General features: G+C 50.2%; 1 non-coding gene and 1 pseudogene across 1 annotated transcript; both read right to left on the bottom strand.

Moving 5' to 3' along the window:
* Positions 1-7,585: 7,585 nt before the first annotated feature.
* TRNAN-GUU (transfer RNA asparagine (anticodon GUU)) lies at positions 7,586-7,659 on the bottom strand. The gene has a single exon. It is a non-coding gene; the product is annotated as a tRNA-Asn (tRNA).
* Positions 7,660-10,573: 2,914 nt separating this feature from the next.
* LOC146780893 (SLC35A4 upstream open reading frame protein pseudogene) lies at positions 10,574-10,901 on the bottom strand (annotated as a pseudogene).
* Positions 10,902-12,067: the final 1,166 nt, after the last annotated feature.

Here is a 12,067-nt window from a genome sequence, read left to right as displayed (position 1 = left end):
AAGACTCTACCTTGTAAAGCGCTCTGATATTCGCAAGGGTCTAGTTCGTGCTCTATAAAACTCTCAAAATAAAAAAAATAAAAAAATAAATGTTACGGGCCCAGTTGAGTATTAGGTATGTGTGTGTGTAACCGGAGCTGGTAACCCACGCTCCATCAATATAAAGTCATTTTCTCAATTAATTTTTGGTGTTGGTGAGGCCTGCGCATCAATCAGCCCTTTCAGTGTAAACAGCATTGTTTGACTTGCCTGCAAAGCTCATACCAGGTGACCCTCAATGCCTAAGGAGTTATGGGGTGATACTGCCAGCCCTGTGGCAGGTACTACTGTTGCCTTTGAAACAAAGAGTGCCGGACGTTCACTGATGAGCAAAAACACCGCCACTTTCAACCTTCATTTTCAGAGGGTACCGTAGCTGAACGGCTCCATCTTGTTTTCTAAGGTGATATTGATTTAGAAACTCTGTTAACAGCGATACATGAATAACACAATAGACAGATTATCGAAGCAGAGCTCGGACTGCTTTGTTTGTTAAGGTTAATAGTCAAACTATGATAGGTCTATAGTTAACAACATATCTACCTAATGTGAGGACACTCTGACCTCCTCAGGAAGTTGAGCTCAGTTGCATGGTAGAAAGGGTGACAAGAACACCTGTGTTTCATAATCATCAATGTGCCTAGATGCTGCGTGTCTGTGCAAGGAGCGCTGCAGATATTGTGCGCACGTCTATCAGTCGTAAGAGTAGCGCTCCCTCACACCTGGTTCAGCTGCTCCTGAATTACTCTCTGGACACAAACTCTGCAGTCGAATGTACACTGTGAGTCTGGATACGAAGGAGAGCGCTAGAGCTCAATGGCGCGGTTGGTTGAGGCGCATCTCAAGGCGGGTGGGGTCCAGGCCTCAGGGATCCGGGGGCACAATCCATGTGACAATGCGGCCAGGCGGGCTGGGGCAACAGCTGTCTCAGTCAGGCTGGCGAGGTTTGGATTTGATGCCTGGAAAGAGCATGAGGGCCTCCAAGAACCAAGAAGGCAAGATGGAAACCAACCACAGAGTAGAGCTAGAGCCGTGGGCAATCGGCTGAAGAGTGATGGTGCACCCTGGGGGCTCCGGAGGGCTTCACTCATTACTCGTGGACTGAGCTACAGAGGGAGAGCGCTTTCTTGCAGGGGAGACGCAGTGATGCCTAGGGCCATGGGACCAGATTTACAACAAAGTAACGCAGCACGGTGCAGCAAGTCATTTTGCTGCGCCGTTCTGCGTTAGTTTGGAAAGCACAGAGATGCGGCATATTTACAAGAATATGACGCATCTCTGTGCTTCCCCTGCGCTGGCGCACAAACTGCAGCCATGCGCCGGCGCAGGCACCCTTGCACCATGGTGCAAGGATGCCTGCGTCATGGGGAGATTGTTTTTGTGCAGGAAGGGACACCTTCCTGCACAAAAACAATCACAAGAGGCTTTTTCCTCTTTCAATGCGTGCTGTTGAATGCAGCATGCATTGAAAGAGGAAAAAACGAGGAGAAATGAAAACATTTCTAAAACATTTCTCCTCGTTGCGCCTCGCTACGCCACCTCGAGGGTGGCGTAGCATTCAGACGCATCTCCAGATTTACGATTTCTCGTAAATCTGGAGATGTGTCTTGTTCCATGGGTGTTGGTGGGAACACCCACAGCAACACCCATGGAACGCCCCTTCAACGCACAGTGCTGTGTGTGAAGGGGCCATATTTACGAGGAGAAGAAAAGTCACGCAGGGTGGCTTTTCCTCTCCTTGTAAATATGTTGGAGCCCCCTGCGCCACCATTACGTCATGAAAAGTGACGTACTGGTGGCGCAGGGGCCTTGTAAATCTGCCCCATGGTTTCCATCGTGGTACAGCAGTGCACCTTGTATCAGGCTGAGAAGCAGGAGTAGACGGTCAGTCTTGCGTGATATTTCTCTCTCCCCCTCCCCCCCCACTGCAAGTTATCATGCAGGACTAACAGTAGCCGAGCCCAGGTGTTTTTTAGATGAATTTAAATTTCAACGTAGTTTACGAAGTTGAGCAAAACCATTACAATCAGAAAAATCTCAAAAAATAAAACGAGGTGACGAAATGCATGATAGATGGATTTACAGAAAACAGAAATGGCTCAGCACACAACTCAAATTCACATGTAATGGACAGAAATATCAATAATGTCAAAATCAATAAACAAACAAATATGTGAAGTATCCCCAATGATTCACGGTAAACTTCAGTATCTGGATGATGAAATTTTCTTTATTTTGTTGTTCAAATTATTCTGATTTACAATTACAGCATACAATTCATAGCCGACGCTTCTTCAAGGCTCACAGAAAATGCTTATAAGATCCAACGCGAGTCAATGTTTTCCCTTATTCTTTCTGTAATTGTATATTCAAAGGTCTAAAGCCTTCATACAAACAAAAACCTCTATATTTATGTGATGTAGAGGTGGAAGATTCAAGGTGCGATAGCCTTGATCGTAAGATATGGTCAAAATGCCACAGGGTCCGCGCTCAGCGTGTTCTACTTTTTCGAACACGCTGAGCGCGGACCCTGTGGCATTTTGACCATATCTTACGATCAAGGCTATCTCACCTTGAATCTTCCACCTCTACATCACATAAATATAGAGGTTTTTGTTTGTATGAAGGCTTTAGACCTTTGAATATACAATTACAGAAAGAATAAGGGAAAACATTGACTCGCGTTGGATCTTATAAGCATTTTCTGTGAGACTTGAAGAAGTCCCGTTGGGACGAAACGCGCCGCGTCGGCTATGAATTGTATGCTGTAATTTTAAATCAGAATAATTTGAACAACAAAATAAAGAAAATTTCATCATCCAGATGCTGAAGTTTTCCGTGAATCCTTGGGGATACTTCACATATTTGTTTGTTTATTGATTTTGACATATATTTCTGTCCATTACATGTGAATTTGAGTTGTGTGCTGAGCCATTTCTGTTTTCTGTAATTTCTTTGGGTGACACCAAATATTAGGGACGCAGGAAGGTCACGTCCCTGGCTCTTTGCACCACATTTTTGTTTATTTACACTATTGTACTAATCTGATTGGTGCAGGTTCTCTAGTGCCCTGATCTTCTCTCTGCTGTTCAGTATTACATGATAGATGGATTTAACTTTCACAAGCTAGACTTGAATGTACCACACATTCAGCACGAAGGCCAGTCATGACTTCTCACAGAAAGGTAATGGTTCTACACAGAATCTGTGCATTCTCAGAGTTTCCTTGTAACTGTATGTAATGTCCTGCGAGAAACGTTCTAGTGTCCCGCGGAAAGTTGTCATCCCAGCCACTCCCTCGAGGGCTGGACACACTACACCCCCACACTCATCCATCACGGGTGCCACGAGTGACGTGGCCCCGTCAATAAAAGGGCCCGGGTGCACGTGCTCATGGCCAGTTACTGTAGCATACCCTTAGTGTCCGTTATTCCTTACTATGTGGGCCTGAGGCCCAATATTACAATGTCGACGAGGGGGTGCCAGCCCCGTGCACGACAGGTACGTCTGCCTCAAAGTAGGAAGAGTGATATACCCTGAGGCACCGACATCCGTCTGACTGCACAGCGTAAACCTGCAACTGGCAGCCGGCACACAGTGGCCTGCGAGTGAAGGAAGGGCGCAGAGCTGCCACACCGCGGTGCATACCCCCGGCCAATACCCACAGCCTTTGACGACGTGAGCGGCTGTTTGCCTCGGGAGCGGCCGCAGCGCCACGAGGCGAGAACTGCCCACATAATTTCACGGTGAGGTGCTACAGACAACCAAGGCCCCAGAGAGCTCCATGGGAACCTCTTCATGCTGCCATCATCACGAACCCTAGTCGTGGCGGTCGCTGCCGCAAGGGAAGAGTGCCTTTACCCAACGCAACAGGCAGTGTGAATACCGGAGTCCGAGCGGCGCCGACAGGAGGGTGGTGAGTGTCCCGTGCCTCCTCCGCCTACGAGGCACCAAAGACCACCCAAAAGCTGCCCGACCATACTGGAGCGAAGCGATGCCCAGCACATACGGTGAGCGCGAGAAGTCTGTCACCCACCAGCCTGGTGCGCACCCAACGAGAGAGACAACCAAGGCTGCTATCCCTTGGTGTGAAGCCTGCACATGAATGAGCTGGGACGCGGAGGAGTACAGGCCACACTGTCCATGCTCAAAGCGCCACCGCCAGCAAGCTGTGAGCTGCCCCGCCCATGTGCGACACCCCGACTGTGCCCCCCTACCTTTTGCAGGCGACCAGTACGGTCCAGGGGTAGGCGCGTGGCATAATTGCCAGCAGCACTATAGACTGGAGGGGAAGCCCTGACACCCCACTACCCTGCCAGAAGCAGCAGGATCAGCAAAAGGAGTTTGCGAAGGGAAGGGATCTGAGCAGGAGGTCCCAAACGAGCACATCCAAAGAGCAGTCCAGCACACTCACTGCCCACCGTGACCCATGGCTGCAGACCTGCGACAAGCATAGCTGCGCTGCACCCTACTGACCATCAGTACTGGAGCACAGCATCTGGCTAACCAACCAGCAGCGGCAGCGGCAGTCAACAGATCCAAGCGAGCACACCGCCGTCACCTGGAAGACGGCCTACTCACGCCCAGTGGCTGAGACAAACTGCACCTGGCACAGCAAGACACGCCCTCAAAGAAGAATGCTCATAGAGCGGCCCTTTGCACCCTGCAAGTGAGAACAGCCAGAACGCCCTTCGAAGACATCGAAATCTCCAGGTAGCCGCCACACCCAAGAGCCCCAAGGTGCCCCCAGCTGCACCAGCGCAAACCAGCATCAGAGAAGCAAGAGTGCTGCCTGCCACTTCTGCAAGTACAGGGAGAGACTGCCAAACCCCGCAAAGAGCTGCAAGAAGCTCAGAGCTATGCACGGACAGCCACCACCAACAAGAATGGACGACCAGCTAAGGCACCGATGTCTCAAGGGAAGCTGCTGCCAGCAATAGTGCAAGAAAGACTGGTGCAGAGTACACACCACACACATGGCTGCCCAAAGTCACCGCCAGTGAAGAGGTCACATCACTCGCCCCTACGGGTGAACTGGCACAACCACCAACCGCACCACAGGCACCCCAAGTGCCAGAAGGGAGCGTCCAGGAAGACGACAGAGCATGCAAAGAACCCGCAAAGCCAGAAGCACGCAGAAAGCCGCGCCAGTGAACCTGACTGCACAGACAGAACCCAGGAGACATCTCCACAAAGAAGCACTGCTGATCGCAGGTAGGAGAGCACCCACCTCTCCACCACCCCAGCGAAACCCCGCAGTGGGCCGAAGACCACACACAGTGTCCTCCCTCACACTGCCTCAAGACAGTCGGCCGCGACCCAAGACAGGCAAGAGAGGAGTTGCAAACCCCACTTGGCGAAAAGCCACAGCTGCAAGCGCTCCAACAACCAACAACACGCGACAGGACGTCACGTCACCCAGCAAGCAAATAGCGCGCCGGAGCGAAGACAGAAGCCGGCACCATGATAGCGCCGCCTCGAAGTCCAAGCACAACGCCCTGACGAAAGAAGAGAGCGACAGCCCTTTCACCCCGAAAACCGGATGAACACAGGTGGGCTGAACAGACCAACAAAGGGAGAAGACCGAGGACTCACACAGCAAGCCAAGAGCACACCCTGACACACCAGACAGCCACCAAGGTGGACCGATGTCCCTGGATACAGCCTTATGGGTGAACCGAACATAAGCCGCAGCAAGCGCCAACACTTGTCTCATCCTAACGCTTCCCCAGGCAATCGTCCATCCCCGAGGATCAGGAGTCTAAGTCAAGAAGCATCCCTGCTCCTGTCCGCAGATGCCACGGATGAAGACCAGCTCTGAGTGCCCGCCCTCACACTGCCTCAAGATGGAGTCGGCAGTGGCCCCAAAACAGGCAAGAGAGGATCCATACACTCTACGTGTCAAGCCACCACCGAAGATCAACATCAACAAAGCGGAGACACCTGGCTGCTAAGTCCCTCCTGACATCCGTACTCTCCCAGCAAGTCACCACCACCTGTCATTCCGACTCACCACATGGCTGGCAACCGCCATCACGCCAGCCCTCAGCACCTGCGTCAAACACCACTACCAGAGCACCAGTGGACTGGAGTTCTACACCGTTGCCACGCCAGCTGACTAACAAAATCAGAAGCTACCTGGGAACCTGGCATACACCGGAACCGCTGCAGCGAGTGCAAGTCTTGGCCAAGACTCATCCACTCGTGAAGGTTGTGCGTGCGACTAAGTAACGGCTCCTCGACGGTCCTGCAGCTGCCCCCAGATGGCACACAAGCTGCCCCCATTACAGCTCTCCTACAGTCCTGCAGCAACCCCGACGACGGGCCTCCCCAGGCGGGAGAGCGAGAAGAGACTTTGCCTCACTGACAGGTTACCGGTCACAGCCAAGCAGTTCGACAGGGACAGTCAGTCTAGCAACACCTCTGTGAATTCTCACTTGGGACTCCATCCATGCTCAAGACGCAATCCACTGTAAAGGAATTGTTTAGAACTCACCACAGACCATCACTGACGTCAGCAAAGTGGAAGCCAGGCAAGACAGCAAGACATGTCATCGTCAGCGAACTGACGGTATGCAGCGGACGTCTCTGAGCCAGCGGTCGTGTCCTGAACCCCTCAGGTTAAACTACGGGTGCCTGCCGAGAAGGTTCTGTTGCAAGCAAGGTCACCAGCCCATGTCTGATGTCGTCCTGCCACCTGACTCGAGAGACTGATGGACCCTGTGGTATTTAGTTAACTGTTTGTTTTATCCCCAGAGGTTGGAATAACACTTTGTTTGTTCCTCAATAAAGTTGGGGAGGAATGTAATGTCCTGCGAGACACGTTCTAGTGTCCTGCAGGAAGCTGTCATCCAAGCCACTCCCTCGAGGGCTGGACACACTACACCCCCACACCCATCCATCACGGGTGCCACGAGTGACATGCCCCATCAATAAAAGGGTCCGGCTGCACGTGCTCGTGGCCAGTTACTGTAGCATACCCTTGGTGTCTGTTATTCCTTACTATGTGGGCCTGAGGCCCAATATTACACCGTAGTCAGTCTTTCAGGGGTGTGTGCCCCTTTTGTCAAAATTACTCTCTGCAACCACAATCTTGTTTAATAGTGCCCCAAAGACTCACAAAAAATACAAATGACCATTTCCTCTTCTTTGGTGCCAAGCCTACAGAATGTGTTGCATTTATTAGGAAAAGACAGTCACCTCTAAACTCCCATAGAGCAATTCAATGGAACCTCAGTCGAATGATGTCATGTCCTACAGTCTATTGCAGATAAAGTCTATTCTAAAAGAGGGCAAGAGACAGTCCAGCGTGCGAGTCTACTAGATCCCTCTTAAAAGAAACACTCGTAAGACTTCTGTTTGCTTGTCCTTTAAAACCACAGTTAAAAGTGTTTTCGTGCGGCCAGGCTCGGCCGGTGCTCGAGGGGTGGATGTGTTTATTTCTGGTATTTCAGAGCTGAGGTGAATGACAACAGGTGCAAGGAGTAGACGTGTAGGAGGGAAAATGAGCAGCGTGTGCTGAATGCAAAATTTGAAAAAATGAGCCCGTCCCTGGGTGGGCTTGAACCACCAACCTTTCGGTTAACAGCCGAACGCGCTAACCGATTGCGCCACAGAGACCTGCTGAGCCGTTCCTGTGAAGACAGAATTTCAGTAGAGTTCAGAGCACTGGGCCACGAAGGGTTGTCAGTTTGGAAACACAGTGGACCATCCATGTCTTACACAAGCGCCAAGCTAGCACTTTGTTTCACTTAGCGCTTTCTGCTGCACTGAACTCGCGCACAGATCTCAGCACATCTCTCACAATACTCTAGCTTTAAAAGCTCTCAGTCTCACTTCAGAACCAGCTGGCACCGCCTGCCACGGCCTGGGGTCTGCCTCGGTTCCATGGACAGGCTTCATGGTTTCACTGCCCCGCAGGAGGGGCTCTGGCGGCGGCTCACGAGCTCTCTCCGCCGCTCTCTCTCACGCGGCTATTTTTACAACATCGACCTCTCTCTCCGGAGTATCGGGCGTCCTTACCCATCCGAGGACGGGCCTCTCTGCAGATAGGCACTAGGATAGCCTCATATAGAATGACGTCACTGGGAGGGTGGGAGGGGAAAGTTTGCTCCAAAATGTGCCCCAAAGCCACCTCTTATTTACCAAAGGGTCAAGCGGCCCCCTGCCACGCCTAGTAGGGTGACCAACTGGCATGGGTGCAAATTCAGGACCGTCAGTGTAAAAATTCAGGACAAAAGGTCAAAATTCAGGACAAAAATTTGGGACAAAACATACGTTTTACAGACATATCAGAGGAGGTGGCACAATAATATAAAAGTAAGTAAATAGACAACCAAAATAAATACAAGTCAAAATACGTTTATATAAGGTTGTGACTATCGTGCACGCCACAGTTCTCCAGTATGCGCGCAGCTTTGCAAAGCGACATCAGGCTCTTTCTGCAATCGCGATTTGTGCTGATGTAACAAACATCAAATAGTATTTTGTTATTTGTATGTTGAAATCTGACTTTTAAATGTACAGTGAAAACGCTGTTAGTTATTTTATTTCCTCCAGCCTGGTGCCAAGACAGAAGCAGAAGGCCTTGCCCTAGTCCGATGCAGGAGGAGGCGCACCACGCGCTGCCACCAGCAAGTTTTCTACATAATGTATGAAGCAAAGCAAGAAAGGAGCAGCACATTTGATAGAAAATTCAGACCTGTGGGCAATACGCTTTGTCTGGTAGGCATGCAGATAGTTGCGATAATTCTGCGCCAAACGTAAAACAGTCAGTCCTAAACCTTAAAGACTTCGGGGCAGATTTACAAGGAACTGACGCATCTGCAGAGATGCGTCAGTGTCCTTGCATCAGCGCCGAATGTCCTTGCGCCACTATGGATGCGCTGTATTTACAATACAGTGCTCCATGGCGCAAGGATTAACAGATACGTCAGAAATTCTGACTAGGCCTGGGCTAAATTTCCGTTCCGCTCGCGGAAATTGCGATAATTTGACATTTTCGCATTCCGCGGAGAGCGCGAAAATGTAAAAATTTCCGCATTCCGCAGCTTAGCGATAATTTGTTTCTTGCTCGCGCTGTAAAATAATACATTCTTGCGCGCGCGCGATCGCCTTACCTGAATCCCCGCGTTCGGCGACAAGTTTTCCCGATCCGGTCGCGTTCTCCAAGAGATGTTGGATTGTTGGTAGCCATTTGCGCTGTCTCGCGACAGTTCGCGCCCGCAGTAATGTCATTAGTCGCGCGATCACGTTTTTCTTCTCGCGATCATGCACCGCGAGAAGAGTGAAAACAAGATGGCCGCGCCCGCGAGCAACCGCATGGGTAAGTTGGCGAGCCGCAACCACGCAGAAAATACCACGAACAGGTGGGAAAAAAACTTCCGCCTCTTCGCGATATTTCCATGTGTTTGCGGAGATTTTTAACATTTTCGCGATAATTTGCGAAAGTGACTTTCGCAAATTCCGCCCACCCCTAATTCTGACTCATCTGTTGGTGCAAATGTGACGCATTGCTGGCGTTGCTCATGAAAGTGACGCAACTCCAGCAATGTGCCACAATATATGGGTGAGTCTCATTCAAAAAGCCCTGCATCATTCCTAATGCCTGGTTTGAGCAGGCATAGGGATTTTGATGCAGTGAAGGCATAGAGTGACGCAGTGAAATCTTGTAGATTTCACTGCATCAGTTCTACATGGCTGTTTGCGTGGGAACGCCCACCCTGCATACATTATACCTGACGCAGGTATAATGTGATGCAGGGCTTTACAACGTGACGCACCTCCCTAGATGTGTCACGTTGTAAATGGGCCGCAACATTTACGCCGCAGCTGCGTCTATAAAGTGATGCAACGGCGGTGCAAAAGTCACACAAGGGGATTGTAAATCTGCCCCTTCAAACTGAGGACCTTGAAATTCGACCCAAAACTTCAATGCTACAATAAAGTAAAGGCACCAAACCACTTGCCGAGTATAGAGCAGGAGGGTTTCTTATTTGCAGCCTCTTACAGAACCATATTCTCAAGAAACTAGGCGACAGAAGTTATGTTCCCAAACGAAAACACTGCAGCAGAGACCTCGTAGCATTGAGAAGCAGGGTACAAACATGGCTGAAGCAGACCCACGTTCATCTGCTTTGCAATTCAGAGCTACTTTAGAATTTGAGAAAAAGCATCATCAACAACTTGACCTTTGGAAACCAGTTGAAGTAATGAACACTTTCCATTATGAGAGATTTCTGCTGAAATAAAGCCAACTTTTCCTTTATACATCAACTATTAAAATAGTACACCTATATCTTAAGAGTCTTCAGGTCAGAAAAGGAAATGAAAAGGCTCCTTAGTTCCAGTATTGACCCCTAAACTAAGTGTCCTTATTCGTAGTGTTTGAGCAGACCGGCTGAGTTGTCAAACACCTTCTCAAGTCAACAATAAAACAGCATATAATTCTCTCATTAGGAAGGTGTGCACACATTTCACTGTGCAGATTGTTTAAGGTTAGCAGCATGAGATCTGCAATATCTGGGGTGCTTTGCTAGTTCGGCCGCCCTTTCTTCAAAGAGCTAAGGTAATCACGGATAGTTTGCTCGACGTTCGGAACAGCATATTTCTGAGCTGCATAGATCCCGGTGCAGGCACCAATAGCAAAACCTAGGACAGCTGAGGCTCGGAGCTTGGCCACCACATACCCCGCGAGGAAGCCCTTCAGAAATGGAGAACTTAGCAACGAGCCTTCCTGGGTCACGCCAGCTTGCACCCCCTCCTCCACCCTTCCATCTTATCTTTCAGAAAAGCCAGATCTTTCAGCTTTGGTGTAGAACCCTTGTCGTCAGCCATCATGACCGGCACATAGTTAGGCGCATGCTGTCACTACAATTGAGCCCATTGTCATTCTATAAGTGCTAACCAGCTGCAGTCTCAGAATGAGAATGGGCCACTCCACAGTCTGTGCGAGGCCCGGGGGGAGGGGCCGCTGCAGGCAGCCTCTACAGTTTAAAAGATGGGTGCGAGAGGCCCTGAGTGAAATCTTTTAAACTCATGGGGCCTCTCGCAGGGAAACCGCATTCCTCACTGAAATTTCCCATTTTCGATTTTAGTATGATGTCTGTAAGGCGTCCATAATTTGGGGACCCCAAACTACGGATGCCTTGTGACATCATACTAAAATAACAGACGGTCCGTGAAATGTATGGACAGTTGGTCACCCGAACGCCCAGAGGAGAGGCCCAGGTACATCTGGGGAGAGGGCGGCAAACCGACAACAAGACTGTGGGGCTTGGGCAGTGCGAGGCCGGTAGTGAGGTGCAAGAGCAGTCTTCTCTCCAATAAGGGGTGCAACTAAACCTGAATTTCGGAAGGGGGCTAACACTCCCAGCCAGGTCTTGCCCTAGCACTGGTCGCACACGGTGCAAGTCTTTTTTAGCGCTCCCTCCCCCATTTCCTCCTTCTCCCTGAATTCCCTCACTTTCGCTCACCAACAATGCACCTCATCTCTCTATAGCACCTTTCTGACAAACATTTCATATTTTTATAGCGCTACTCATAGTTTACTCACACTCAGTTCTGTGATCTGCATGGTACACGCTCTTTGTAGCAGACACATTAACCCTCTGTGCTGTGTGGGTGGCAGAAGTGCCCATGTGAGTGCCCGGTGAGGGATGTGACAGTGTGAGAGTCAGGTAAGAGGAGTGACTGCAGGGTGAGTGAGGCAACCGTATGAATTTGGGTGTGGATGTAAGTGTAGAGTGGGACGAATGAATGCATGGTTAGGGATGGGCTTGTTTGAGTGAGATTGCAGATTGAGCAGTAAGGGGGACAGGTGAGAAGTGTCACATGGGTGCAGGGTGAGTAGTGTGCTCATGTGACTGCAGGGTGAGGTACAGGGTGAACAGCGCAAGTGCATTGTGAGTGCAGAGTGATCACTGTGAGTGCAGGGTGAGCGGGTGAATGGTAGGAGTGCATGGTGATCAGTGTGAGTGGATTGTGATCGCTGTGATTGTTGGGTGAGCGTGAAAGTGAAGGGCGAGAA

The sequence above is a fragment of the Triturus cristatus genome, chromosome 12, assembly GCF_964204655.1.
Source record: "Triturus cristatus chromosome 12, aTriCri1.1, whole genome shotgun sequence".
Taxonomy (NCBI): Eukaryota; Metazoa; Chordata; class Amphibia; order Caudata; family Salamandridae; genus Triturus; species Triturus cristatus.
The sequence above is the reverse complement of the archived record's forward strand: the minus strand, read 5'-3'. Positions and strand labels throughout refer to the sequence as shown.